Source organism: Ruditapes philippinarum, unplaced genomic scaffold (genome assembly GCF_026571515.1).
Source record: "Ruditapes philippinarum isolate M1 unplaced genomic scaffold, ASM2657151v2 ctg444_1_1_1_1, whole genome shotgun sequence".
Classification (NCBI taxonomy): Eukaryota; Metazoa; Mollusca; class Bivalvia; order Venerida; family Veneridae; genus Ruditapes; species Ruditapes philippinarum.
The window spans coordinates 27,668-52,925 of record NW_026854090.1 but is presented as its reverse complement, the minus strand read 5'-3'; the positions used below and the strand labels follow the sequence as shown (position 1 = coordinate 52,925).

The 25,258-nt window shown below is 31.9% G+C and overlaps 1 long non-coding RNA gene across 1 annotated transcript; it reads right to left on the bottom strand.

Moving 5' to 3' along the window:
• Positions 1–18,767: 18,767 nt before the first annotated feature.
• On the bottom strand, positions 18,768–24,529 carry LOC132738890 (uncharacterized). Its single transcript, XR_009626930.1, has 2 exons — positions 24,111–24,529; positions 18,768–19,437 (listed from the first exon to the last, which is right to left on the bottom strand). It is a non-coding gene; the product is annotated as an uncharacterized LOC132738890 (long non-coding RNA).
• Positions 24,530–25,258: the final 729 nt, after the last annotated feature.

The window sequence follows — 25,258 nt, the reverse complement described above, 5'->3', positions numbered from 1 at the left end:
GATTCCAGTCCAAACTAATAATATTGTTACATGTAACAAACACATCTTAAACATCACTTTATACTATATCTTGAAAAGATAAAGATTTGAAACATTGTATCTTATATCTTGAAACTTAGTCCGTTGAAGTGTTCCTTTCCTCCTCTTTAGATATTGGTATGTTGTGTCTTTTTCCAATTTATGCCAATAGGTTAATGAGCTCGTATACATTTTATCTTAACATTGGCTCAATCCTTGTTTATGAGATGAGAAGTATTACTTGGTTCTCTGTATATACAGATATATGGTGACAGAAGAAAGTTAATTCCTAGAAATATTTAGGAATGTTGACCGAGACACTTCCCGTAATGAAAAAGATAAACTAAAAAACTAAAAAACTCGTATGTTCTTCTTATCAATTCACCAAAACGATTTTAATTCATTTTAAGAAGTCGGATGAATTTCTATGATATCTGCATGAAATTGATAGATAATATTCAAAATCACTTCCCCTTAAAATCATTTAAAAGTGCACAAAAGACAAGAGTCATCCGATACTGCAATATTCAAAAAGTCAAAAAGTTACTGCAATGTCTCGTTCATATTCCATAACCCATAATAATTGCTTGATATTTCAGTAGAAGAAAATGATTTAACAATTTTGAAACATTTATTGTTAAATTAGTACTTCGATACATTAAATGACTGCAGTATGAATTTCCCAGCGTCAAATTTAAACTAAAACCGTCTCTAAAATGACGAGTTTACCGCGTTACAAAACCAGTCATTTAATATACCAATTAGATCAAGAATAGCAGCGTTAAAGCTTACTCTTGGTTTGGTCAAATATATAATCGGCATGGCGGTATGACCGAGTGGTTAAATCGTCAGACTAGTAATCTAAGGACCGCTATTTGCGTCGGTTCTAACCCTCTAGGAGTAGATTAATTAAGCAAGAAAAAATTATTCTCATTGCACAGTACTGGTTGGTTCTAGAAACGGATTTGAGAATGTGTCTTTACGCTTCCTATACAATCGAACAAAAAAGAAACCCAAAAAAAAATTGTGTATAAATATAATATGTACGTACATGTGTGATCAAGATGCTTGGTCTTTGTTAACGTAATGATCATAAAGTACTAGGATAGGTTTCATTGAGTTTGAACTTAAAGCAAAGAAATACTATAAAATCAATACTACAAAACGGTTTACCCCAAAAATCTCTGCAATTCGTGATTTTTATTTTCCTCACACGGTTTGCCTTAGATAAGACTATCGGAAAGCCATAGCAAAGAAACTTGTAAAATGCATTCGGTGTAAAAGTGTGTATCATATTTAGGAAAAACGCCATGAATATCAATATTTGGGAAATTAGCCATATATTCTATTTAGAAATTACTACCAGTTAGAAATAAAGACGATTATACGGAAACAAATATCCTTATTGGTACAGTTATTTATATTTCGCTATGACACGGTGACATATTTCATTCTGATTGAACTGGAAAAACAGTTTTATCGTTTCCCTGTTGACAAAAGGGAACTCAAATTGCAACCATGTTACACTTACTTTGATGATAATGTGTGTGCGGCCTTATTGTAAAATTGCTTTATTACAATACCAAATATGTTCTGTCAAAAGTTTTGGCATAAGTCATTGAGACTGTTGCATCTACAAGTATATGTGTATTTGTATACAAGCAAGATTTTGTTTATTTTCAGAACATTTTTTTTTGTTTTTTGTTGTCCTGTTTCAGCTTCCAAATTTACCAAGTTATTTATGCTTTTATGGAAATTAAAATACCGCTTTGTTAACACTGACAAATTGTTTCCGTTGAAGTAAGCGGGCCAAAACCTTCGTACGTATGATTGTGGCAATATGCCTGAAATAAAATTTTAGCATGATTAAACAATTCAGATCGTCTTTCAGTTATAATTCTTTCTTAAGCTTTATGTTATCTTGAAATGTCATTTCTGGCTCCATCATGCAAATAGGTTAAGAAAGACTTATATTTATCACTGGATTAATTTAGCTGTAAGAGAAGAATCGCCCGGATGTCTGTTTATCTGGATTTATGACGGTAAGAACACGTATTTGGAAACCGTGTCTATTCCGAGTTAATGCAATAAAAGAACATAATGTACGAAACAAATGTTATAATATATCAAACTTGAGAATCTGTTGTTTGAAAAGATAAAGTAAACTACAGTTTTGTTTTAACTTTTTAGGTCTTATTATTGTATTATGGACAATTTATATTTGAACTAATAAATAGCGTTTTATTTTTGGGCTTTTGATGAAATTAAAATGGCAATATTCTAGTGATGAGACTTTTCTTGTTAATTTATCTCATCTTAAAATATTTTGAGGGAAACAAGTCCTTTTTATGTTAACTATTGAGAATAAGCTATAGTTGAATATAAGGCTAATTTTGATACATTCACATAGACCAAAAAAGTATTAATAATTCACTTCATTAACTTCCTAAACTCTTTATCAATGAATCATGCATATACAAAATGTGCAACGGCGGGAATGTTCGAGTGATTGGTCTTTAAATGGATGTTTTACTCTACATTCCATAATAACTACGTTTTAGTTTTGATATAAGAACTTTTTTGTTTGAACACGTGGCAAAATCATTAATTTTGCAAACGAGTTGTAACATTTTAAAAGTAGTTAATTATATTATTCAAGAGTATGAATTTCAGACAAACAAAGAAATCCAATTTCAGTGTAAATGTTGTGTTTTCTAATTTATTTGGCTGCTCTAAATAAAATCAAGTTGAACCGTTCATTAAAAATATCATTAATGGCTGTGTTAACATCGAAACTAAATTTCATCGTCATAATAACCATTGCAGGCATACAGTTCAGACACATAGGAAATAAAACTTACTGTAACTTTTAGAAACAGAAAGAAAAAACAACAACATGTTAATTGCAGACTCGGTTTGTTTGAGCATATTCAATAACGGAAAAAAGGGCAAGTTACCTCACACCCCATATCACCAGATTCGGGAAAATCTGAAATAATAAAATCTACCATGCATAAAACTTTAGACACATTCTATCTTAGACTAGTAACCATATACGAGGATTGATAAAATAGTTTTCGGTCGGCCCAATGTACTTCCGGTTGTGAGAGAACCCAACTAATGGTCTTACTTTTCAATATAATCACCCTGTACATCAATGCACTTTGCCCACCTGTGTTCCAACTTAACCCTTCAAAATAGAACTCTATTATGGTCCTGAAAGAATTCATTGACCGCCTCCATGACACATTCATTGCTTCCAAAACGTCTACCAAGAAGCTTGGCTTTCAGTTTCGGAAACAGGTAGAAGTCAGAGGCGGAAAGTCCGGAAAATATGGGAGATAGGGAAGTATTTGAAAGCCATAATCAGTTGCAGCAGCCATCGCAACTTGGGATGTGTGAGCAGGCGCATTGTCGTGCAGAAGCAGAACAGTGCTAAAGAAATGTGACTTCTACCCAAGTGTATCCATGAAATCTTATTGGATTTTTTGGGGACATCCCTTTCTTACAGAGGAACGTAATGACGGCTCTGATTTAAACTTCCCCCATTTGGTCTAAATGACACACCCCTCTACTGATCATAGTGTGTTTTATGTTACTTAATCTGTGTAAAACAGCGCGTAACTCGGTCAGAAATAATTAATAAGATATCGGTATCGACGTATCGTGTGTAAATGTCAGTGTTGTGGCTCGGGCCGAGAACTTTTTTTATCATACTTCTTACTTTTTTGTTAAGTAGTGTAAAAAATTTTCAAACAAAACTATAATATGAAAGATATGATAATGTGCTGAACATGTTTAAAAGAAATACATGCAACAACAATATCAGATCTAAACAAAATATCTGTTTCTTCCTATCAGGGTATCTAATATCGGTACTTGATTTGACTTGATTTGTAAAAATCACAATTCACCATTATTTGTGTCAAACAGTGTAATTTAAATGATGAATGCCTTTGATTTTTGTATATTTTACTTTCTTGAAATGAAGCCTCTAAGCTGTCAAGTTTGATTTATTGAGAAATATTTGTTCAAATTATTGAAACAATCCTTTGGAATCAAATACGCATGAGTTCGTAGATGTGATTCTATGTTTCCGATATCATAATTCGTTGACAGTATTTTTAAATATTCAATCGACATATAGATTTACACTTGTTCACGTTAAGTAAAAACGTGTTCTACTTCAGGGCATATAAAGACTCGGAAATTAATAACTTTTTAGTGTGAAGAAAAAGAAAACACGTATATAATGTTGAAATAACTGATTACGATAACTGTAATGTGTTTTTAAGCAAATAGAGCTCAATAAAACATTATGTGATTAAAGTAGCAAAATGTAATCAAAGTGATATATCAACGTCCACAAAAGTACTAAATCTATATAACTGTACAAATTGCCTAAACATATTAAAATCTTAGTTAGCCTTTCAGAGCTTAATCGGCCTTTCAAGCATACTTGATTTCACCGAATTGCTGGTGTTTCTAAAGCGTTAAGATATGTTTAAGAACAGTAGAAGTGTATAGACATTAATTCAGTTAGTTAAAGAAAATGAACACCTTCAGTTTGTAAACCAAATGACGCAAGTAGCATAACTTATCTAAAGACCGACTTAGAATTTCATTTCGATAAAGCTATTATCATTGAAATCATGCAACTGGTAGCATTTAAGTATGTACAACTATCATGCTTTTCAATTGTGTGATTTGATAATTTCAAGTCACTTAAAATGTTATATATTTAACACAAACGATAACTGTAAGTATTCTTCAATTAGTATATTCCAATTTAACACTTAGCGAATCAAAAACGCCAATGTCAGTAATGCCAATAAAGTAATTTATAAAGGTCCTTATAAGTCTAAAACTTTTTCTCATAGGACAGATTTGATATAATAGCTATCTTTGACATTGTTTTAAATAATGATTGCTCAATCGAATGACTTGCTCATTGACAATCAATTTTGTATTTCCTATACATGATAGATCCTATAGCAGTTTCAATCGAATTAACCTTCTTCCTTTGATGTAGTGTAATGCAGCTGTAACAGTTTAAGATTTCAGTTGTCCATCAATCATTTATATGCCAACGTACATGAACTTGTGCCCTGTCCTGTCCTGCTGGGCTTATTGCCGTGGTCCTGTGTTGCTGGGTCGTGTCGGATTTAATTTACCTACACAATATAAACAAACAACTTTTTTCTTCTTCTATGAATCTCATCATAAGTTATTGTTTACATTGGCAATTAATTGGCAATATTCCGATCACTATGTTTTATTTTCTTCTCTGACTTAAAGGTCCCTGAAGTAGTTTGATGCTACACATAGATCGTACTTTTCCATTAACGATTATGACTGACTTTATGAAGTCATCATTTTTGTTCAGCTAGACTGTTATTTAGCTTTGTCCTGAATAGTGTCAAGGTTGATTAGGGATGAGTAAGTAATAAACGTAAGGCAATATTAGTACAAATTTCTTTGCATAACCTGTCACTTAATATCGATTGTTTACGATTATATCTGAGATGTTTTTGCTGTATTCGTCTTTCAGACTATATTCGCAATATAAAGCACCTCTATTTGAAAGGTTACCGCTTTTCCTGAGATCTGAGATTTAATTATCTTTTCGCGGAACAAATGATTTCCTTCAAAAATATAATTCTGGAATATAAGAAATAACGACAAAAAAACACGCGATATCACATTCCTGTTCAATAAAATGGTTTCATTTATTGTCGCTTCTTTTTAAGAATAACAAAAAAGAATATTGTTAATGATAGAAGTCAAAATACGATAGCAAAACGTAAATAATCACTTCATATCAAATAATCAATTTTATAGAATGAATATTATTCACTGGCACAAAATATATCCTCAAATGAATTAAACAATTTCATTATATATTTTTATATGCCTCTGTACATGATCTTGTGCCCTGTCCTGTTTTTGGTTGATGTCCAAACAACTTTTTCTTCTTCTATAAATCTCATCATTAGTTATTGTTTACATTGGCAATTATTTTGCATTATTCCGATCGCCATGTTTTATTTTCTTCTATGACTTAAAGGTCCCTGCAGTAGTAGTGTGATGCTACACATAGATCTTACTGTTTCATAACGAATACGACTGACTTGATGAAGACATCATTTTTGATTATCTAGACTGTTATGTAGCTTTGTCAAGGTTTATTAGGGATGAGTAAGTAATTAAAGTAAGACAATGTTATTAGAAATTTCTTTGCATAACCTGTCACTTAAAATCGCTTGTTTACGATTATATCTGTGATGTCATAGCTGCATTCTTCTTTCATACTATATTCGCAATATAAGGTACCTCTTATTGAGTATGTTCCGGTCTTTTGCTATTTCCATCAAACCGAGCCGAACAGTTTCGATTTTATCGTTCTTTAGGGACTTCGGTTTTTCTATATTATAATTCCTGCTTGTTCAAAAGATTTAACACACTTTGTTTGAATCATACTTTCCTATAAACATTTGTTAACTGTTTGAAATTTTGAACAGCTAGGACATATGATAAAATGTGAAATTCATCTTCCAAATCTAATAAATGATAACAATGACAATATCTTAAATTTCTAGTTTAACTATTCCATTTCGGATATGTCATCATGTTTTAAACTCTTAAAGAGTATTCTGAAATTTTAAAATACTAGCGATCTAGGTAAAATAACTAACAAATTCTTCGTATCTAAATAATTATCTATTGTTTTTATACACATCAAGGTTTCCGTTACATTCATATTTACATCAAACAATCTATCACTCGTTGCTTGAAAATGTAGACACAATGATTTATCTGTAGAACAAACAAAAGAAAAACCGTATTAGTTTATTTTGTGAATATATGTACACACACACATAAAACAGATATAACTCATGTTGTGGTAAAATTGGCTAATGTTTTTGGAATTGTAATCTTTTTTTTTTCAATATCTTAAAAATTAGGTATTTGCATAATCTCAGTATTAAGGTATACATATATACTGTTTGTTAGGATGACACAACCGGTTGATAGTAATTTAAGACAACAAATATTGGTTTAATTCGACCAGAGGTTGAAATTCCAGCTTAATAAATCTTACATTCTAATACAAATTGAAAACAAAAATCTTTATCTACACATAGAAAAAAACAACAGGCTGTTTTGATGAAATGTATTTAGGAAACAAAATAACTCTTTTAATGAAGCGGCTTGACATACTGGCTGGAAAAGTAACGTTATGAAACAGTGCAAAAATACTTTTAACAAGTGATAACCGTCTAATTGAAACTGGTCGTAAAATAGCATTAAAAATAAACAAATGACAAATTACATTTAGTCAAGCAAGAAGAACTGCTTAAGTTGGCATTTGTGTTCCTTAAAGTAAAATTCTAAGTAATAAAAGAGTATAAATTAGATTAGATGACAAATTTAATTCAGCTATTATATCTAAATTTTCAAGTAAATTTATATCTAAAGTTAGTTTGAGTGTGTGTGTTTTTCTTCAGATTGTCTATCAAAATTATTTGAATGTAACTTAATTACCTCAGATCAGGGTAAGCGGATATTCAGCTTCAGAATACCATAAAGCTAATAGGAGGCTCACTGGTTCAAAGATCATATCAACTGTTTATTTTATTATAATACAACAGTAGTGTTATCTCAATGAAAAAAGATCACACATCTTTAATATCAATAGAGTCCCTGAATAAAACATTGATCTCATTAAGCTTCTTAATTAATGCAAAAAATAATTTAAAAACATTTCAAGAGATATGTAAGGAACCAATTAAATTTAATAAATACAGAAAATGCCAAAATATTAACCTATTTTCTTAAAGTTTCCGAAATGTTACTTTTAGGTAATGTGTTGGCAACATTATATTTTTCTTCTCTACATGCCCATGTATGACACAAAAGATGCAGCAAAGCTCAATAACAAATCAAAAACAAAGTGCATTTTTGATATACAAATAACATGCATACATTCCCTAACATTAATGGATTAAACTTAGTGTTGGTTCATGAGGTCTTAAAAAATTATTCGGGTTTCATAAGTCAAATCTATAGATACAATTCTGTGATTGTCACTCTAAAAAATCGCAAATATGTATTAAAATACACTGGATACACTTTTCATAATTATAACATTATTTTTCTTATAAGTAATGATTTAAAATAAATCGAATATCTCTGAAAGTAGACTCGAGAAAGTTGTTCCCTTAAAATGTGTTCAAAACTCAATATCATTTAGTGATACATGAAATTCAAGATTCATAGTATTTATACTGTCACTGTGTATGATTAAGACACAAAGAAAACTCTAATAAGAATACTTGAATATTTGTTAAAATAATGGAACTATTCAGTCAATAATATTTATAAGAGTAATCAACCTTTCCTTGTTGCGAAGGGAATTTGAAATACTTATTGAGGTTATCTCTCTTGATCATATTTATATAACTATAAGTTATTCATTAAAATAAATGAACATTGCATAACTATCACATATTATTTACATAATGTATATAAACAGATTACTAACTTCACCAGAACATGATAATGATTTAAGATTGGCCATCCAAATTATAAAAATTCTTTTGACAATGTTGCAATGATCGGAATTAACATGATTGTCTTAAAATCGTATCACCTTTTTAATACTCAATTACGAACACATAACGCAAACTATAAAATGGATATCTGACCAATTAACCGCAAACACTAACATCTGAATTGCAAGTACATGAACTATAACTTCCAACTTAATAAGTTGTTTTTTCTATGCGTTCTATAACATTTAATTTAGTATAAACTCAAACTTGTCCTGCATGAGTAAGTACTAACAAATAATTTCACAAAACTTTAGGCATTAGCTTAATCTTCCTTCAATTGATCCATTTTCAATTAAAGTGACATTATGTTTATATTTTCATAGTCAAGTCGAGATAAATTGACTTTATATTTCAAAAGATTGACTGTCAAAATGGTGTTGACCAACAGTTGATATTGGAAAATGTTTAGGATAAAAAATATAAATCTGCCTTTAATATAAAAAATGCCCCACTCTTTTTATAAACTAAGCGTGGTAGGTAAATTATAAAGGATATTTACAGAAATTTCGTTTGGATCTCTGCGTTATTTATTGTTCATGTGAAATTAATTATTTAATTAAAAGAAATTATGGCAAAATGAACACTTATTTGGTCTTCACCAGTTCACTCACTATATACCCTTTGATGGGCATAATGTCACTTTAAGCGCCTTTTTCTGCGAGCAATTCCAGTGTCAAGTGCCATTTTCCCTCAGTGTTGTAATATTTGGTCCTTCGGTATCATTGATTCCAGTGTTGTTTTTAAGTGTTGAAAACTGAGTACCGCCAAAGCCGGTGCTAGGGCTCGTGGCACTCGTGTACAGACCCAAACATATCTAGTCTTCAGTTCCCATGTTATTTTGTTTTGATTAATCATACGAGGACTCTTTTTCAAGATTTTAATGAAAACATGAACAGTTGTTTTAATATATAAGGTATTTTATTTATTTTATCTTCAACATTATTTTTGTCAATTATGGGTAAACGGCGATTTTTATATGCTGAAAGTGTCATTAATTAAACTAGACGAAAAAGCAGCATACTGTCACTTTAAAATACAAAAAGCATGTTCAATATTTTAGGTATGATACAATTACAATCCCATGAATACCTAAATGATGCTAAATTGTTATTTGTTCATTTGTATAATTATGTAAAACACGTTTTAGTTTAATTAAATTTTGAGGCTCTTCCGCTTTACACTCCCCAAAAGAATGGAATTATTCATTAATTGTTGATAATAGCTTATACGGATTATCTTCTTCTATGGCAAATGATAACATATGTGTCAGTTACAGTTCCATACCATCCTCGGAGGTACTTGACTGTGTAGCTAAAGCTCAATTTCATAAACTCCTGCAAGTTCAATAGCTGATAATTGATGAAATTTGAATACGCTTGCCAAACAGATTTTTTACAAGAGTAGTTGACACTGTTTTAACGGTTAACTGTCACAAGGAGATGACTATTCATTGATGACCTTGTGATCCCAATTTAAATTAAATTTGTATAACGTGTTTACGTGTAAATCAAAAGAATAAAAAAGTTATATAGGCTCCATCAACTACATTTTCAACAACATTTATTCTTGGACAACCAAGTTTGAATAAAGATATTGTTATAATAGTTGATATGATGTTAATACATATATAACTATGTAAATGAATGCCGATAGAACAAAGTCTATTCATTTTAAACTTATAAACGTCCAGCTTCACTAATATAAAATTGAAATACATGTGTGTTATTTTATCCATAGTTTGAGGTACCCTTTTTCAGCCCCTTCCGTCAGAATTCTTTCAATCTCATAATTGTTTTTTGATGAAATCAGATGAAAGTATCCATACGGATTGTTTTTCCTCACAATAGGTGGCACACGATTTAGATAAAATTCCATATATTCCTTAGGTGATTGTGTACCCTGAAATAAATGCTCAATTTCATCATATTGTTCAGGTTCAAGTGCAAAAAATGCTGCCAAGCATTCGTCCACCATATTTCTGAAAATCAATCCTTCTTGCAGCTCTATTATCGGTGAAGTGATCATATTGCTTATCAACGGACAATGCTGTAGGACAACTAAGGGGTTCTGGGAAATGTCAGTGAGGGATGCAATCAAACGGCTACGATCATCTTCGGAAATATTCACATGCATCAAATTTTGTGAAGGTAAAAAGTAATGCTGAAGCTGTCCAGTGTCAATACAATCTTTCAAAAAAATGATTGCTTCTAACATTATTGCAATGAAATCATTACCCACGGCAGTTTTTCTCATTTCAGAAACCCAAAAGACAACATTCTTAACTTGGTATGAAGTAATATTGTTACACAAAGGTTTCAGTATATGTTTCAAAACCATTTTCATTAGAGCGTACGCTTTAATCTGTGCATCGTTAAAGGACCTTACCAATAATTTTTCAGCCATTGTAAATGATATCCTCCATTGTAAAACCTCCCCGTAACTTTCAGCTAATCCTACAGGTACAACAAATAGGTCTGATTTCTTTACTTTCATCGACGTTTCTGAACTGGGCCAGGACCTACCTTCCACCCTTTTGCACCACTTGTTAAAGAACGACGGATATATACACGGCAACGCTTGTACGTAATCTATTGATAGATATTGTTGATATTGTTCAGGCGAAGGTAAAGGGTATAGAAGCGGTTGTGCCGGGCCATATTTATGTCCGTACACATTATGTTTAGTTGGCCATCCTTCAATTCTCACAGTTTGGTCGCCGTTTTCTATTGATTCGATGATTCGTTGGTTATTTTGCAAAAAACCTTCATTTGTTAATGCTCCTTTAATGCTTGTAACTAATCTACTATATGGATATGGTGATGCATCTTTCAGGGTTTTAAGATGTAATTTTACATAACCTTCAGGTACATCCGAAAAGTTTAGTTCGAAAATGGCCACGTCTGTTTTATTTCCCTCTTCATTCTCCATAGAGAACGTTTTAAAACATTTTACTGCTGGCTGAATAATTAATACATCCATATCACTTTCTAAAGCAACAGCCATACCCTCACCACGGCTTCCAAGCACGGTGGCATTTATGGGTACGTACCAATTTCTATTTGTAACACGCTCTAAGCACCTACTGGCATTATTATATATTTTTATTCTTTGTTCACAACATACCTTTGAATAACCAAGATTGTTTAGAATGGCATGTAGTTTGATGTTTCTCTCTATTTTCATCCTTACTGACATGTTTGAAACAATCAAATTCTTATCATATTCCTGAAAACATAAGAATAATGTGTTATTGTCTTATTCTTAATTTGACGCTTTATGTTATATTTGAAAGAGATATGTAAGAAAAAATATATCATGAAATATGATAAATTAGGTTTTTGGTACGAATTGAAGTATTATTTGGTTAAAAAATTACTACAAGTAATAAGGGAACATGTTTCTGTTTGCCATGTCATGGCAGGCAGCAAACAAATTAACCCATAAAAAGTATTGCGTATCTTTATTATCTTAAAAATTATTAATAATATACTCAGTGCACTTTGAAAATGAGACAGTTAGATATTTTAGGCACTCTAATCTCTTTTGGATTTGGTCAGCTATCAACATACAATCAGTGCACAAGTTTAGTCCAAGAAATCAGTGAAATAATTGTGCACCTTCTGTGAAAAGTAAAGGAAAATGACAGAACATGCCAAAAATAGTGAATATTTGGAACAAATGCCTTAGTAGCAACGGTAAGAAATCTATTATGGCTTCAAAACCCAAGATGGCCGCCATTACATGAGGATTTTGGACAAATTTCTGTGATAAAGATAATTAATTCTGTCACAGATTGAAATTACATGGTAATGGCAGCTGTGTTTTTCCATAGTTTTGTTTAAACGGAAACATCGTGCACGCGCGTTTTTATTCGGTTTCGTTTTGTTTTTATCGTATAAAAGATAACTTCCGGTTTTGAATCGGTGAAAATCAACAATTTCCGTCAATGATGTACATGGTCGATCTTACCCGTGCAATATCCTGAACCCTAGTCGATCGTTCTTTGTTATACTTGTCCCATTGTTTTGTTTTTTGTAAATGTTTCTATTAGAGAGAGATATCAATTGGTTAATTTAAATATTCTTTACTTTTGCGCACTGTTTGCTTTTCCTGTCCCGCTCACTCTTTACAGTTATCTCTTACGAGTCAGACGGATATAGTTAAACTATTTAATTTAACATTAGATTTACATTTACTTTCATTATTTCAATTTATACTGAAATGGTTTAATTTATATAATTAAATATCTTCATACAGACGCTGTGGTAAGAAGTGATATCATAAATATTAGGATATTGATTGTATATCTTTCTGTATTTTCTTATTCCGCGTCGATCGTGTATATATTGTTATTTCATTGTACTTTGTTTTATATGAATTGTATTTGTAAGATATATAATTATTTTATTACATTTTGTTTGGATTCATTAAGATACAGAACCTACGCGAAGAGTTTGTTTCTGTGATCCCCAAAGCAAGAAATATTTTACCCTGCGACTCCGGTGACAAGTGTGGGTTTTCATGGTCACAGGCGCGAGCGGAAGATTCAAGATCAACGGAGGTATCTTTTGGAGAGTATCTGGTCCTCACAGAACCAGGAGTGCCGTTTCCCTAAAGATACGAGGAGAGGCAACGTCATAGGATCGCCGACGTATGAGTATTGTCTTTTTCATATGTATTTATTCTTGGATACTTCGGAAGCATTGGAAAGGATTCAGGAATATATAGTGTAAAGTGTTTAAATCTGAGTCATCAATGTTTTTAAAAGTCTAGCTAGCTAGCAAATTCATTTGGCGGATTTTCGCGCGCAAGGAGTAATCATACATCTTTTACGGAAAACGCGTTCCATAGTTAACTTCATCATCACGACGTGTGGAATTTACGAGGAGCCGGGATGACTCACGACAATGGAATGAGAGCAGAACTTTTTATTATTCTGAATCCCAATTTAACGGGTAACTCCTGTTAAATTACCTTGTAAATATTTCTGCTTTGTAAATTACTGGATTTTATATCATTGTGTATAGTGCAAATATTGAGGTATGTGTACTTTTTGTGTTGACATGTAAAACGTAATTTTTTATATATTTTCGCGAGATATTTTTTCAGAAATTACTTGATCAGATATTTTTTGACCAGTAAGCAACATTTTACAGTAAATACTATTGAAAATTAAGTAACATATTTGTATTTTGATCAGACTAGTTTTTTCACACAGGGTCATAGGTATTTGTCTAGGAACACAGTATTTTTTTCTTGAAAAGTTGGGGTGTTGATTTATTGACTTATTGTCCCTTTCTTGGTCTGAATTATTCTTGCCCAACTATTGAGCACTCTTTTTGTCTATCTTTGCAGACATTCTTTGCACTACCCGTAGATGTATGATTGAGAAGAGGAGCTGTGTGAGGTTAGTATTGTGATGTTTTTTTGTGTTTTAGGTAAATTTATACTGTTTTGACAGTTTCACGTTAGATTACATAAATAATTATGAGTCAGATTTAACAATATTTGTATATTTTATAATATATGGACTGAAACGCTGCCACCGCTTATATTGTATTATCCTGACGGTTAAATAGTCTTTGTTGTTGTAGTCAGTCCGTGATTAATGTTTTAATTAAGAAGTAAATTCAACAATTTTTCAATTATTGGTGTAAAACATTTTATTACTCGTGTGTCCAGATACTTTACATTTGTTAAACATACAGTAATTTTATTTGGTGATAACACCAAGTAACAGTTATTTGTTGTGTACTGCTAGTTGGTGAAAAACAGCTTCAACACAAAATAAAAGTACAATGTTACCTGGTGTGCTCACCAACTAACAGTACACAAAACACAGCTGTTACTTGGTGAGCACATTAGGTAACATTGTACTTTTATTTTGTGTTGAAGCTGTTTTTCGTTTAAATTGAATGAGGTCATTTCGATTTTGTATGCAGGAGCCAGAGGTGTACCGTGTATAGAGGTATTAGTTGTTTATATAGAAACCTGCAAATTATATTTGTGTTGTATTTTTATTTCAGTTGTTTCAGTGGACACAGTTTTGGGTCAGTGTTCTGATATATTCTGATTATATATTTGTATTAAAAATTTCAGGGTTTATAGGCAATTTAAAGAAATTCCCTATAGTATGTATGTTTTGATGGTGGCCAGGTCAATTTGAATTTATTTATTTATCAAATTATTTAAAATTTCAGTCCAGCAGCTGTACCCGTGGTTTGATTTTGTGTTTATATATTGTGTTCTATTTTCAGTGTTTATATTTGTAGTTTTTTAAAAAGGCTACAGGTGGAAAACTTACAAATAAAATAAAGAGTTTTACTTCAGGTGCAGACAAACCGGACAGTGTACCTTTAAATGATATGCAAATTTGTCAAGTTTTAGAAGCTTTGAAGAAGTCTGGTCTGGTGATTATGTGATTCTAACTAAGGATGAGTATAATGTTTAAAACGACCTAGATCTACTCAAGTTCTGTGAAATGTGGAAATTGACAGTGGTTATTATTATAGCTGACAAAATTTGATTAGAACAAACAAAATAAATTGTCTGATAACAGCATTTTGTAAAGTTATATAATGAATCTTAAATATTATTGTTATACAGTAATTATACTATGTAACAGTTTTATTCTTTTCTATAATAACAATTAAAGTTGTGGTTTTATGTAAAAAGAAAGGTAGTTATCAATATACACAAATGTATCAGTTTATTTGAGAATCCTTATAAAACTGAAAAAGTTTTATATGTAATGTTTATTTAATCAACTACTTATGTTGTGAATCGCTAAATCGTGAATAGTCCGCTGAACGTTTGGCTACTATTTTTTAAGTTAAAAATTTTGGCTTATTTTTCATTTGTTGATGTAAAATTACCATTCTTTTCAGGTGAAGTGCCTCCATTAAAGGTGATGTAACTTATGATGTTTGGCGATATGAAACCAAATGTCTCTTATCAGATTCTTCTTTGACAGTAAATTTCATTTTACAGATTGTTCGAGGATCATTACGAGTTTCTGCCTGACAAGTTCTAATACCATTAGGAGAAAAGACTTCTTTATCTGATATTCGAATAAACTTGATACTTTGTTTGGAAATGTTTTTAACAAATGAATCTGTTATGCAAACATTTTACAGTGAGTCTCAGAAGCCTTCAGAGAATGTTACTTCATATGGTTGTAGGTTAGAGACTTTATTGCAGGTTGCAGTTGAAAGAGGTATTATTAACTAGTCTTATGTATGATGCTATTTCTGATTATAACAGGTTACTGCGAGAAGTAAGAGCTGCAGAACAAGAGCTTTCATCATCAGATAAATTAACAAAAGTTCAATGTCAATCTGTTTCAGATACTAGAGACAAGATGGTTGAAGATCTTAATAAAAAGATGGATACTTTGATGACCAAAATGCAGTCTCTCGCAAAAGATATCAAAGATAGCAAGAAGCAAGATTCCTCAACTTATGACAGATCCTTTTCAGGTCATAATAAACAATCTCTTTCTGGTAATAGAGGAAAATTTCCAGGAGAAAACAGAGGTAATTATTATTCAAGAAACAATAGAAATTCTTTCACCGGTAATAGCAGAGAGCACTTTAGAGGCAGAGGTCAACAACACAATGTTAATGTTAAAACAAACAAGAGCCATGTCAACATTGCCATCCCTCGCCGAATGTGTTTGCTCATTGGAAGAATATATATGTAGTAGAGCAGAATAATTCAATTGTAAGAGGTCTTTTGGTAATGAAAACTGATGGCTGAAATGATTACAGATTTGAAACCTATGTGAATATTGATAGCTAAAAATAACAAAGGGCAACAACTGAAACATAATGCAGGGTAAGTTATCATTCTTGTGTGCTGCACTCCTCCTCAATGAGATCTATCCACGTATAGAGTTTCAAGTTGATATCTCAAAGGCTTTTTAAAGTTATCCTCTGGACAAAAATTAAGCATGAAAAATAACAAAGGGCAAAAACTCAAAAATAATGCAGGGTAGAGTTATCATTCTTGTTTGCTGCACTCCTCCTGAGTTATATCTATCCACCTGAAGTTTCATGTTGATATATCATAAGCATTTTGAGTTATGTTCTGGAAAAAAATAAGTTTTAAATATAACAAAGGGCAATAACTAAAAAAATATGCAGGGTAGAGTTATCATTCTTATGCACTGCACTCTTCCTCAATATGATCTATCCACCTATGAAGTTTCAAGTTGATAACTCAAATTATTTTTGAGATATGCTCTGGACAAATAGTATGAAAAATAACAAAGGGCATAACTCAAAAATTTTAATTGGGAGGGTTATCTTTGGCATTCCTCCTCAATAAGATATATCCACCTATGAAGTTTCATCTTGACATCTCAAAGACTTTTTGAGTTATACGTTACACAGGAAAAAATAAGTATGAAAAATAACAAAGGGCAATAACTCAAAAATTATGAAAGGTAGAGTCATCATTCTTGTGCACTGCACACCGCCTGAGTGAGATCTATCCACCTATGAAGTTTCATATTGATATCTCATGAGCTTTTTTGTGTTATGCTCTGGACATAAATTAAGTTTGAAAAATAACATAGGGCAATAACTAACAAATTATGCAGGTAAGAGTTATCATTCTTGTGCACTGCAATTTTCCTCAATGAGATTTATCCACCTATGAAGTTTCAAGTTGATACCTCAAATACTTTTTGAGATATGCTCCGGACAAAAATGTCGGACGTGAGGACGGACGGACGGAGACGATTTCTATATCCCACGCCGCCGTAAATAATTCTGACAATTCTTCTTCTTACAGGTCTGAAAACACTAAAACTGTTGACCCAAAAGTTTAGACTCCTCTGTGGTTGGGCACACAAGCTGGAACAAGAGCTCCAAATCTATTTTATCCGATAGGTTGGTTGGTGAGGCCTATGAGGGCACAGCAAGAATTTGTTGGATAGACACCAAAGTTTTAGTACATACGGGTTCAATGGTTACTTTGATTTCAGAGTCTTTTTACAACAGTTTGGAACCAAAACCTGAATTATTAGATATTTCAGATTTTAGATTATATATTGTAGGTGCCAATGGAAGTAAGATCTCATATAAAAGTTATTTTGAGGGTGATGTTTTTAGTCCAGATATTTTAGAAAATTGTGTTTTATTTAATTATTTAATTATTAACCTGTCCGTGCTCTGTCTTTGCCCTGTCCTTTTTTTGTTTGGGGTCCACCTGGGCTCCTTGCCATTGTTTCTTGTTGCTTGGTCATATGGGGGTTGCGTTCATTGAACGCCGCCTTACCTTGTTGATCTTGTTTATCATATTTTATTCCTATTTTATATGTTCCGGATACAGAACTTACCGACAGTCAGTACCACTGCGAAAAATATACTGATATACGGGAATATACGGTCCCGTATTTTTGACATATACGGGCGTGTACGGGATGTATTCGTCGAATATACGGACCAAGTATACGAGTCCGTATAGGGAACACCAGGTATACGGGAAGTCCGTATATGCATCAGGCATATACGGAATTCCGTATTTGCCCCATATACATGTACGTATATTTGTTCGTACTTTTGAAGTATACGGAGAATAAAATCCCGTATACGGACTATATTAAGGTTGTTATCCCTAGTATACTATAAATATACCAAGGATATACGGGACCGTATTTTCTACATATACAGAGGATATACGGACTCGTATTTTCTACGTATACAGAGGATATACGGAACCGTATATTCTACATATACAGAGGATATACGGACTCGTATTTTCCACATATACAGATGATATACGGAATCGTATTTTCTACATATACAGAAAATATACGGAATCGTATTTTCTACATATACAGGGGATATACGGAATCGTATTTTCAATATATACAGGGGATATACGGAATTGTATTTTTAGTTGTCCACAGGGAATACAGAACTGTATTTTCTTGATAAAAGAAGATACAGATAATATCAAAAGCATGCATTTACATATAAGTGACACGTATACATGACCGAAATGCAGACTTGTACAATAGAACATGTTTTATTACACATTTTGAATGGGAACTGTAAAGTCATATGCTAAAGAACTTTATCTTCACAATTGGAGTATTTCAAATAATAAAGTAAAAACCAAATCGAGTCACTCTTAAATATTTATTATTTTATAATCATATATTCAATATGTATACATATATTAAACAAAATAAGCATGTCTTCGCTACAACAGTCATATATTGTTGCAAGCCTTATTCCAGAGGGACGAATTAATGTAGCGTTGCAACGGAACGGCGATATACCGGTATGATGCGATACAGAGTCATGAACTATGTATCACAGTGGAGAAAATCCGCACTGTGATATTTTCTTTAGAGATCGAGTTATACATATACATGTTTCGATATTTTCAAGCCGTAACCTTTATGAATTGCATGTTGTTTAAATCTAGAACAAATTATACCAACTTGAAGTTCGATTCTATTTATCTTAACAATGATTTTTATGAGCCACTTGTATTACACCCATAAATTATTTTGAAGATATTCATATCATTTGTTCGTGTTAACATTCACATATTATTTTAGGAAAATGAGTCAATAGCACAAATTGATTATTACAGAAAGTTTAAATAATAGTAATTAAAACTAAAAATCCGTATTCACAGAAATTCGTCATTCAAACACAGTTCTTAAAAGCACTTAAATATATCAATCATCTATAGGAATGTTACGTAGACCAGTGTGACGGTGTCTATTTCGTTACGTAGGAAATGTTATCTCCAGATATTACAATCTTCTTCGGCATGTGTGTATCTGAAAAAGATAGTTTAAAATCCTGTTTAAATAGTGTCATGAAATAGTTATCACAACTTTCAAAAAGACTATACAAAAGCATTTTTAAGCGTATACATTTATACATTTTTTTCTAACGCAAATTTCAAAATTATTTTATATTATTAGGATAAAGATGTCATTTATAAGCAACCATTTACACAGGATTTAAATGAAATGATTAATCTATGACGGATGATACGAGGGTTGTTCGGAAAGTTTTGAGACAATATGATTTTCTCTGTTTCTAATTACAGCTGCGAATATTATTTAATACAAATTATAGCTTAATATGTTATTTATCCGAGTTATGTCTTTAAAACGTTGTAACGTTACTATACGGCATATAATCGTTTCCATAGCAACACCTGTCTACGCATCCTGGCGCACGGACTATTTTCTTGTTATAAGTTTTTTTACTGAATAAAAAGAGCCCCTAAAATTGCGCCAAACGTCACGAAAATTTTATGACGTCACTTCCAACTTAAGGACGTCATTTCCGCTAGTTGTTTAAGCCGTTACCGCAGATCATTATAGCAATACGTGCGCGACAAGACAACGACTATGGAAACACCGTCAAAAGAGGAACAGCGTGTTTTTATTAAGTTTTGCGTTAATCTTGGGAAAACGCCAACAGAAACTAAGCAACTTCTAGAACAGGCAAACAACGGACGTACTGTTAGTCGACCATTGGTATTTAGATGGCATAAAGAGTTTCGGGATGGCAGAAAGTCAACAAAAGACAAGGAAAGGAGCGGTCACCCATCCGTCATCGACGATAAACTGACACTTGCAAGAAACGCGCTTCAGTGAGGACCTAGTTGAACTGCGCTCTAGAGTTATTAGCATTATTGCAACATTTAAATCTGACTGGTATAGAAATGTATTCGCCAAGTGGGTTACGAGGCATGAGAAATGTGTACGTTGTGAAGGAAGATACTTTGAAAAGGAGTAGCAGTTGACTTTTCTACGGTGACGTTAAACTCTGGAAATAAAGGCAACGTCGGATAACGTCGTTGCGTGCGCCGGGTCACCGGTAGTGTCTGTGCCTAACGCTTTGTAGCTTTTGTATACATGAAGCTATTGTTATGAAATTTTACACTATAATAGATGAGGTATTAAAGTAATACATAGTAAACTCTTGTTTGATTTTATCTTTTCCAACGCTTAATATTGACCCAGTCTCAAAACTTTCCGAACAACCCTCGTAAGTTATATGTTTTTGTTATAAAAAAAAAAAAAAAAAAAAAAAAAAAGAGAAACCTACTGGATTCATAAGCTTAAGACGTTTTCACCAGCTGGATTAAATGCAAAAATTATATACGACATTTAATTATTTCCGTAAGTTCTTTTGCGTAGACATTCCATTATAAATGGTTATATACTTTTTCCAATATAATATTTCATCTGTTTTATGCATGTATACACGTTACGTAACATTCACGTTGTTTCCTATTATTGTTTTTTATGTATTTTATATAGGAAATACTTGTATTTCATAATCCGTGAATGTTTATATACATATATATCGAAATCTTTATTAACTTTATTAATTTTTAATGAAATTTAATATAACGTAACGTAACAATGTATGTTTCCCGCCATCTCGGACGGTGACGTCATGTGACGTCTCTCCCTGTTTATTCACTTCCTGTTTATTCACTGACGAAGAACATATTTGTTCGAAATCGATTTGAATATTAAAAAAATAACTGAATGTACGCGTGTGGTTGTTCTTTTTGGATTCATGTTTTTGTTATAAAATCTTTACGAATATATTTATTTCACACCTGTAATATAAATGATAATGGTATCTTTGTTCTATGTAAATAGTGTTTTATTGATTAAAATTATATTAATACAAAATAACATTGTATTGGGAAAAAGTGCAGACATAATCTTTTTGATCGTTTTACGATGTAAATTAGCATCGTTAGTAGGAATCAATTCGTTTGAAAAAAGGCTTAAAAAGAACAGATATTTTTACTCAGATGTAGATCCGTGTTTGCACAATGATATCCAGTTAAGTAAAAGGCGGAATACCCAGCTATACTTCTCATTTATATTAAAACGTTAATCTTAACAAATTTGCATTATTATTTGTTTCAATTTCAATTGTTTCAAAAACTATCTCAGCAACGAATGAATACCTTCAATATACAATAGTGTAGATTAATTTTTTTTATCACACACCCGTGCCGATTTTGCGACTCCGTAAATATGGTATTGCACGGCCGTGCATATATTTTGACGCGACGTCATTAGCGTTATACAAACATAGTGTAAAGACGCGCTAAATGTTAACGTTATACTATAGGCGCGTCAATGTAAAATTACTCTTATTTCACTTTAAACGGTCTTTATTTTTGGTATGTGATAAATAGAATATTAAATTCGTGTAAGTTCAATACTGAATTCATTGCACTCGTTGAATAAAATAATATTATGCTCGCCACAGGCTCGCATAATATAATTTTATTCAACTCGTGCAATAAATTCAGTATTAAACTTACACTCATTTAATATCCTCTATTTATTGTTAAGACTGTTTAACTAGGTAAGTTGACAATAGAATCTCTTACTGTGTGTCATCTCTAAAAATAAAGTGATAATTCTCACGAAATATAAATCAAAATATCCTCCCTTGCCTATAGCATTAATCTGATAGTATGAAATCAAATTCAGATAATAAAATATACGTATCATATGTGACAATTGCATAAAATAACATAGGAAATATTTTAGTTAATACATGCGTATGCGACTATTACGTGCGCACGTGAAACATTTACGTATCAACGCAATATGTTTCACGCGCGCACAAGTACTGTGCGTTTAGTATGATAATTAAGTGACGAGGTGGTCAAGTCCACTATCTAGGTGTAAAACAGCTATCATATTGTGTTTGTTATCTTCAAACAGGCTAGCTATATAAATTATTATTTAATTAAATTATCAACAAATTTACCAACTCTCAGCGTAATGCAGTAGGTAAGGTTGTGGTAAATATCAATACCAGACAGCTAGGCTCGGATTGCACCTTTTTCCCAAAAATATTGCTTTATAATTATCAATCATTAAGGAAAGTTTTGTATCATTTATTGTAAAGATTATAAATGCTGTGATATTTTCTATTAACTTCTCATTTTGTTTTAAATGTAGCTATATTTAGCCCTATTGAGCAAGTTGGTGCAAACTTATACGGAATGCATGATACTTTACACAGACTGTTTCAACTATAGTTAAGTTTGCACGAAATACTATTGCACTGCAAAAGTACTATGACTACTACATATCATTAACATATATAAAAGTGATTAAACTGTAAAGAAATACATATTTTTTGATACAGTAATATGTTTAAGAAAAGAAAACTAATTTAATAAAATAAAGTCGCATGCACATTGCATCTATGTCAAACCATTGTGTGTGTTCGATTTAATTCTTATATTTTATATATTTGATTTTTGCATATTAAAAGCAAGTATGGTTTAGCATTTTCAAATGCGCGGCAAAATGCTTATATCATATATGCCTTAATTGACATCATTTTATGAAGTGTGACATCATTCCGCCTAAGAATTGATTCTAACAAGATATAAAAGAGAACCAATGTATGTATAACTAACCACATTTATTCTTGTCAAAATAAATGCGTGTAATTAAGGAAATTTGACTTTGCCTTGTGAAAGAATAAAACACATGATGTCAGTGGAAATTCTCAGTGGAAGACGGACAAAACCCCACCAGTTAAAACCCCACCACTCAAAATTTTATAGAGTGGACAAAACCCCACCACTAAATTTTATAGAGTGGACAAAACCCCACCACTAAATTTTACAGAGTGGACAAAACCCCACCACTTACCAATTATTGGGCAAGATTTTATGAATTAAAATATATATAATATACAGTACACATTTTCACATTTTATTTTTTAATTTCAATGTAACATTTGTGTAATATAAGAGATTATACAAATAATTTACAAACTGTTAAATCAACATCAAAGAGTAGTCATTTATTTGAGACTTTGGCACATTTATGACCTTGAATTATCCATTATTTTTAGTTTCTTCAAATTCATTTCTTCAATTTATTTATATAAAAATAAACTACTTACTATTAATCAAGAATGTAGCACATTTTAATCAATTAATGATTAAAAAATAGCACATTTTTATAGCACATTTCTAATTTATTCAGTTCAATTTTCCTTCATTGTACTTCATTGTACTTAGTTTAAGTGGATACTGTGGCTGATAGCCTGAAGAAACTCGGGTACAGTCTTCTTCTTATTGATGAGTTGTTCACACATTCTTTTGAGTTTCTGCTGATGCACAATTGTTTGTTTTTTTAACATGTTTACAAGAAAGTTTTGTCCACTCTATAAAACTGAAGTGGTGGGGTTTTGTCCACTCTGTACAATTAAGTGGTGGGGTTTTGTCCACTCTATAAAATTTAGTGGTGGGGTTTTGTCCACTCTATAAAATTTTGAGTGGTGGGGTTTTCACTGGTGGGGTTTTGTCCTACATTCGATGTCAGTACAGAGTGGAATATATATGAGTCTGGGTAACTCTTCTTTACAGACAGTATGTCCGTGTAATTGTCTTATTCTATTCACAAAACACAAAAATATATATACGTGAACTTACATCTATATAACTTGCTACCATACTTTGCTTCATCTACAATTGCTGTAAAGAGGGCACAGCTGCATTTCTAGAAGATTTAACTGTCCTGAAAAATCATAATATAACTTCAGCATAAAATGATAAAGAGCACATTGAAAATATTTCATAAGTGATCACATGTGCGAAAGTGTTAATACTGTAGGAACGTGTTCACTTTGATGTGCATGTGTAGTTATGTATTTTGTGTGTTCGTGCGTGCGAGTATTACCATATTGCTTTATGTGAAATATAAGTCAAAATATGGAATGTCGAAAAATGTGTGATGTACAAAGGCTCAATATAGTTTTTCAAGCGTTTAAATTCATGTATAATGAAATATTAAATAACTGTTTCCTCAAACAGGCGCGTGTTTGTGACTGACCCATGCGATATCACCTTATGCGTAATGTTAAAAACTAAACAAAGAGTTTTAATTATAATAAGAAAAAAATATTTAAATTTTAATTTGTCCAATAAAAAATCCATTGTAAATGTCGAAAACTCAGTTCATGTATATACAATTTAAAATCTGGGTAATCCTGAACAACGTAGATAAATAACCAAAAATATCGAATGAAAACCAAGAGTTGTCTGTCCTGAATAGCGAGTAAACTCGATCTTGCTAATTACTATTAATGCTAAAACAATACAAACAAAACCGTTTTAAAACTTCTGGTTCGTTTGCGATATTTTATATTCACGAGTTTTAAAATTCTTACACCGACAACAGGCTCCTGATCTAAGCTTCATATCAATGTAAAAATAAACATATGAGCCGCGTCACAACAAAAAACCAACATAATGGGTTTGCGACCAGCATAGATCCAGTCCAGCCTGCGCATCCGTGCAGTCTGATCAGGATCCATGCTGTTCGCTTACAAACTCTATAACAAGTAGAGAAACCGATAGCGAACAGCGTGGATCCTGATCAGACTGCGCGGATGCGCAGGCTGGTCTGGATCCATGCTGGTCGCAAACCCATTATGTTGGTTTTGTCGTGACGCGGCTCATATGTTTTGACACCAAGGGTAAGTAGATTAACAGTTAACTGTTAAACTTATCACCTGTCGGCCATATTACATGCAATCATACACATTCTTTGTATTAGTGTAAATAAAAAATTCTGACAA